The sequence below is a fragment of the Sphaeramia orbicularis genome, chromosome 17 (assembly GCF_902148855.1).
Source record: "Sphaeramia orbicularis chromosome 17, fSphaOr1.1, whole genome shotgun sequence".
Taxonomy (NCBI): Eukaryota; Metazoa; Chordata; class Actinopteri; order Kurtiformes; family Apogonidae; genus Sphaeramia; species Sphaeramia orbicularis.
The window spans coordinates 27,602,472-27,609,414 of record NC_043973.1 but is presented as its reverse complement, the minus strand read 5'-3'; positions in this window follow the sequence as shown (position 1 = coordinate 27,609,414).

Here is a 6,943-nt window from a genome sequence, read left to right as displayed (position 1 = left end):
TCTTCCTGGCTCCAATTAAATGTTTCTGAATTGTACTGCGTTATTGCATCTTGCTTCTTATTTATATCAGTGGTTGCTATTAGTTTCTGCTCAACACAGGGAAGTGTATTTTCATTTTACCTCACATCTTCTTTTCCAATAGCCATCAAGTCTCCTTTTAAGTGTCAAAAAATCCCGTTAATTTATACTCTCCCATGCATCTGATGTTGTTTGTCATCAGCACTAGTTTCTGGATCAAACCATCTAAACCAATTATATGGGAATAGACTGTTGGTGGATGTATTTATTATGCATGGGTCTTTTTATATTTAACACAAAACTTTAATTTAATAAAGAGCTTATTTCAAAAGATTATTTTCCTCCAGCTTGTTTAATTGTGGCCAGAATGATTCATTCAAACACACTGAGGGAAGACAAGTAAGTAGAACAGTTTTCTTTTGTGCTAAAAACTTATGGTAATAACATTCTGATAAGACTAATGAATGTCTGAGTACTCAATACTTCATATAAAAGTAACAGCTTCAGTACGGTGGTAATAGTAATTTTCCCTCTGTGTACTTTCAGCATCCACTGGCAGCAAAACAACTAAATTAACTGCCTGGATCCAGCTCCCTCCAACAGCTACTGTATGTCACGTCTGCACCACACCTATTTTTTCTGGCTGAGAGGCAAGACAGATGCCAAGCTCCATTTTATTTTTAGCCTACCGCTTAAAAAATGCCACCAGTTCTCAAAAAAAACAATCAGTTAGGCTTTGTGGGACTTGGGTAATTAAGGAAAGATCTGTTTCAAGTGAACAACAAGCTTCATTTTGCTGTGAAACACTAATTCAGTGTGGTAGCGGATGAGTAAATAACTCCAACAATGCTACCTTATCAGAGTTAACGCTGGCTGCTTGGTCAACCCATTATTGACCAGCTGTATTGATTTTCTCTATTCTTGGTTTCTAAGGAAATATATGAGTCACATTTAACTGGTGAGTTAATTGCATGAGCTCATTTGTCCAATACAAAACCACTGGAGGCATGAAGCAGATCAGAGAATCGAACCTCGTCAGCACTTTTAACCAAAACGCAATTTCATTACTCCAAGAACCAGAGCTTACACAGTGAATGCATGACAATCTTCATTAGTCTTTTTAGCATGTGCTCTCTGTCTCTGACAGCAGCTCTACCTCCACAGGCTTCAATTTCAGCCCTTCACTGAGAGGCACATTTATGCAGTTACGCAGATTCATTTTATCCCTCACTTAACAGCATTAAAAATCTTCACTCAGATTCTACAACTTGACTTAATATTTGTCCTTCTATGACACACGTTGAAGTATTTAACAAGTGAAAGGAAATTGGTAACTGTTATTTTTCCACTCCCGTTGAAGAATCTAGCGGCTAATCCTGTCCCCTTCATTCCAAAAGGAGAAGCAAATATACTCACTGATTATGACTGAATCCTTTACCATTTTCATTTTTCGCAAGCCACATGTCTTCTGAGCAGTGTAACATTAAAATGGCATTTGTCAGAACCATAGATTAGAATAAAACTGACTTTGTTTGAGACATGCCTTTGTCTCTGGAACATAAGCCCCTTTTATGCAGCACTTCTGTTGTGGGAATATTTCACCTTTATTCTGGAATGACGTCTGTGTAAATGAAATGGTGGAATCATTTGGTCCCATCTTTATCTTGGCTCTGTAACACCTCTGGAGGTAGTAACAGAGCTGTGATAAAGGTGGGATCATGAACGCTTTGTAAAAGGAACACCTCTCATTCCGCAACCAAGGTGTGACGTATTGTGTGTGGAACCCTGGCGCCCGGGGGGGGTTTTAAAAAGGAGCGCAGGCTGTGTACAGTAAACAAACATATCAACACAACCAGAAAGATGTCGAACTGGGGAGACGCTGAGATCCATGAGCTGTTGTTACTTCAGGCAGAGGACTCTATTCATGCTAACATTTGTGGAACAGTGAAAGACAGGCTGACCCCGAAGAGGTTAGCAACACCGCTATGCTCGGGACATTTCCGACACGCAAATTATACGTCACATTATACGCTGTGCTGCATCACCGCCCCTTTGATTCCATAACGCAGGTCCGCTGTGTAAAAGTCCAGCCTGTCTCACCTCTGTTCCTCCTTTGGCTTGGCTGTGGAAATTGGTCAATGGTGGAAAAAAGGTGCGATCACCATCTCACCGTTTTTCTGGGGTCTCTGTGTAAAAGTGGCTACTCTCATAAGATAACAAAAGCAGCTGAGGTCTAGAAGGCTGGACCAAAGGGTCGCTGGATCAATTCCCAGGACCAGCAGGGAAACTAATTGGCTAATGTGCCCTCGAGCAAGTGTGTAGTTTGTTCCTGTATGTTCAATTAGTGATGGGTTAACACAGAGCAAGGTTATAATAGTTTTGGATATTTCATTATAGTTTAGTTTTATTTAGTTTTGACTTTTTTTCCCCCTCTATTTCAGTTAGTTTTAATTAGTTTTTAGAGCAGGTTTGATAGTTTTTATTAGTTTTCATTATTTTCTAAATGCTTAGTTTTAGTTTTGTTTTAGTTTCTTTATATCTTTTATCTTCTTCACCGTCGAATTCAAATAAATCCCAGACAGGACTCTGCTGCTTTCTCCCAGCTTTAGTCTCCATGTTTCCAGGTAGAGTGGGGACCAGAAGATGCCTAAACGACAAGTGACAAGAAGTGACGGACCGTTAAATATCATATGGTGCCAGCAGTTAAAATTGCTTGAGGGAAATAAATCGATTTTACATCAATCCGACACTGACAATGACGAAAACGAAGGGAATTTTATCCAGAATTTTTATACGTTTTAGTTAATTTTGTAAATACACAATTCAGTTTCAGTTAGTTATTGTTTTTTTTTCTTTTAATTATAGTTTTTATTTATTTCAGTTAATGAAAATGTTTTTACAATTCTATTTTTCGTCATTTCCTTAACGATAATAAACTTGACACAGAAGTTTGATTTCTGTGTGTGTTCCATATCTGTACATATACTATATACTAAGAAATACAGATTCTTCTTCTAAGACTTGGAAACACTGACAGAAACATGTAGGACATAAAAATGAAAAAAAAAAAAAAAAAAAAAAAAAAAAAAAAAAAAAATATATATATATATATATATATATATATATATATATATATATATATATATATAATAAAATGATGATACTTACAGTACCAGCAGAAACATGATATTATGTATATAGTGTTTTATTATTTTTATTTTGCTCTTTTTAATCCATGGCCATCTCTCTATACAATGTTGAGAGCATTATGTGGATGGATGAAAATAGTAGAAAGTTGATAACCCCTTGTAACCTGTTGTTGCAGAACATTGCCTCTGCAGAGGGAACTTAAAAGAGAGGATAAAGAAAAAACAACCTATCCCCTCTTTAAAGAAATCAGGGTACATGCTGTTATCATGGATGAAAGGAACCGAAATGGAGTTAACCAGCATCAACAAACACCCAGCTCTCAATAGAAACCTCACAAAAATGTGCATACCACAACATACAGAATGTTTAATATAAATGTATGGAAGAAAAATATATTCTGTTCTAACAGTAAATATAAATAGGTAATGTGTTGTTTGCAGATTTGCAGTACTTAAGGCAGCACTTCAACATTTACAGAAGAGCAGCAAATGGCCCTTGTATTACCTCCTAGTCATTTAAAATCTGTATTAAGAGTTCAGTGGCATCTTAACAAGCTGAATGCACTACACAATCCAATATTTATCTTCCCTTTAGCTCAGTTAAATATTTCAATATGTACCACAGACATGTTGTTTAGTGCTAGGGCAGGTGGTCTGTGGTATTTTTCCGTAAACAGCTGCTTAATTGGAACAGTGAAATTCTCATTAAAGTGGTTATGTATTTAAAACAGAGCTAATGGAGAAGAAACACAAGGCATCAAACTATTACTTTCCATATATATTGCCAGTAAGTTATGAAAGAAAATCTATTTTGCAACATTTGCAGTTTAATTCCTGCTCAATATTTTAGAAGTTTTGGAAATTTGGCTCACACTTTAATGACTTTAAGTTATTAAGCACTTGTGTGTTTACTTGCAGAGTCATTTCACCAAATCATTAATTTAATTAAAATATCCCCTTCTGGACAGATCTGCAATCACTGAAGGATACAAACTGCTCAGGGCACAAGCTAATGATTTTTGTCTTTATAAAATTCCTATCCCACTTATTTCTGCTGCTCACATATTTCTATTGTTATCTTCTGGGGATGCAAACACATTTCATCTTCGTCTCAGTATTCAAGCATGTAATTAAAGATCATTGTGCAATAAAAAAAAATTGAAATGAGCAGCTGGTGGTTGGAAAGAAGTAGAACTATTTGAAAGACTTATCTTTTTCAGATTTTCACGTTTATTCCCTGACTTATAAAGTGGCTCGTTGATCCATGAGTCTGTCAGAGACTGACGCGAGCCCTCCTCTTTTATGTCAAAGCCAAGCTGAACTCCAGAGGTCTCATTAGAGGAGGAGCAGAGTTTTGACTGAGTAAGGAGAACAGCTCCTTCAAGGGCCAGTAACAATGTTCAACACCGAATGAAATACTGGCAGCAATTAGCTCCACATCAAAACACAGTGCACAGACAGAGCAAAGGCGAAGATAAAAAGAATACAACCCATATCCAGCATTAATGTCTAGTGGCTCTAAAGCTTAACTAGTCACTTAATTGGACTTGAAAGATAAAAATAATCTACAATATTTTCATGTGAATGATTGCTGAACTGCTTTTAATGCGTTACTAAGTTTGACTGAAACAATGAATATTTTTATCCTTAAACTGGAAAAACTGAAGTGAAAATGACACTTTTCTAACCTTTTAAATATAACCATCAAATTAATGTAAAGTTTTGCTCCTTTGCAACTTCTTCTAATCAAACACACTGCAAAAATCTAAATCTTACCAAGTGTATTTTCCTCATTTCTAGTCAAAATATCTCATCACACATAAAACATGACATAATCACCAAAAGAGTAACTTTACAGTGAGATATAAGAACTTATATTTAGACAGTTGAGCTTCATTTTTTTTTTTTTTTTGCTTAATTCAAGCAAAAAAATCTGCCAATGGAACAAGTGAAAATGATCTTGGTAAGATTTCTTGAAATAAGATTTTCAAGATCTATTGTCTAAAAATAAGTTCTTATATCTCACTGAAAAGTTACTGTTTAGGTGATTATGTCTTATTTTATGTGTGATGAGATATTCTGACTAGAAATGAGGAAAATACAATTTTTTCCAGTGCACAGGATAATAACTGCAACTAGTACAGCTTTTCATATCACTTGATTCCATGATTATTCTCTCTTGATCGTTAAAATCAGAAAAAAAAAAAAAAAAAAAACTCCAGTTAAAACTCCAGAAAGTTTAGACTTATACTAAAGTTTGAGGAGCTGAAACTAGAAAATAACTACTAAACAAAATAGTTGCTTATTGATTGTGTGAACGAAGGAATTAATTAATTTCCTACGACAAATCCCTGATGTCTACGCACTGTGTTCTGTCTTATATCGATAAACATGACTGAAATCCAATTGAACAAGTGTGGGAGGCTTGAAAAAATGAGAACTGAGAAACACTCAAATGTAGGAAATAAGGTGTGTTGTAAACTTTCAGCAAGAAAAAACAAACTTTCAAGCTCTGTGTAATTCACAGCTTGAATAAATAAAGCTGTTTTGCTGAATATTAAGAAGATCTTCCATAAATATTACGCTGAGTTTCACAGTCTAACAGTTAAAAAATCTGGACTTGATATACAGCGTCTAACACTCTCATGCTCACATAAAAACTTTATAGCCTGACTGCCTGAGATTTTTAGGATCTATAATCAGGCTGTAAAAAGGCTGACATGTCCCGTATTACAATGTGTGACCAGAGCGATGTGAATGTGGAAAAGACAGGCAGACAGCAGTGCAGCATGTGTAATCACTGCTGTCACTCCTGTGGACAGGCAGCTTCTTTAGCAGAGGGAGACATCTTGTGGCCTGCCTCTAAATGAAACTAACCTCTTACTGCTTCGAAAAAGCAACACAGCCACTCTGTATGCTGCACAAGTAATGCAAGGGAAGCAAGAATGGATTTTTTTAGCTAAGAGGGGCTTAGCTTATGCTGTGAAATAACTCATATAAAATTCATCAAAGGGGAGAAATATTGGCATGTACTTTTTTTTTTTTTTTTTTTACAAAATTAAATAAATAAAATGAACTCCTCAGCAGTTTTTTTAGGGTGGAACATTCACTGTGCATTTTATTCTTCCAAAACTATTAAAATCCATCTTTATTTTTCATGTTTTTCCATCTTAAATTGCTGCAGTTTGATTCTCAGGGACGGTTCTTAGTGCTGCTCCTATGTAATCTACAGTTATTTAAAGACCTCTGACACAGCACATAATATAATATATCTAACTGGCAGTGCAGGTTGAGGTTAGAACCAGGCCGTATCAATAAAATACAGACGCTGCTGGCTACACCTGCGTCTGTTACGTGCTAGGCAGAATCCCAAAAAAAATAAAAAATAAAAAAACATAAGTGTGCTGTCACTCAAGCTTTCAGTCTGCAGCCTGCAGTCACACTTTGATAAACTCACTCCCCAAAAATTTAAGGATAATCTCCCTTTTTTAAGCATGTTCTCATCTTGTTTGCTCAGCTGGAGGCATTTGGTATCCGTTCCTGAATCCATTTTGCCCGCCTGCCCAGAAATTAAGCAAAGTAAGCACTTGCCAGAGGCCTAGAGGTGCCGTCGAGTGAGAGCACTCCATCAGGAATCCCTCCTGTGTCAGGTGAACACATAACGGTTTGAAATGATGTACTTAGAAAACACACAGGGCTCCATAGAGTATTTTGCTTAAAAACACTCATAAAGCCATCACTGCTGAATATGAACATAAAGGAATCATACTTGGAAC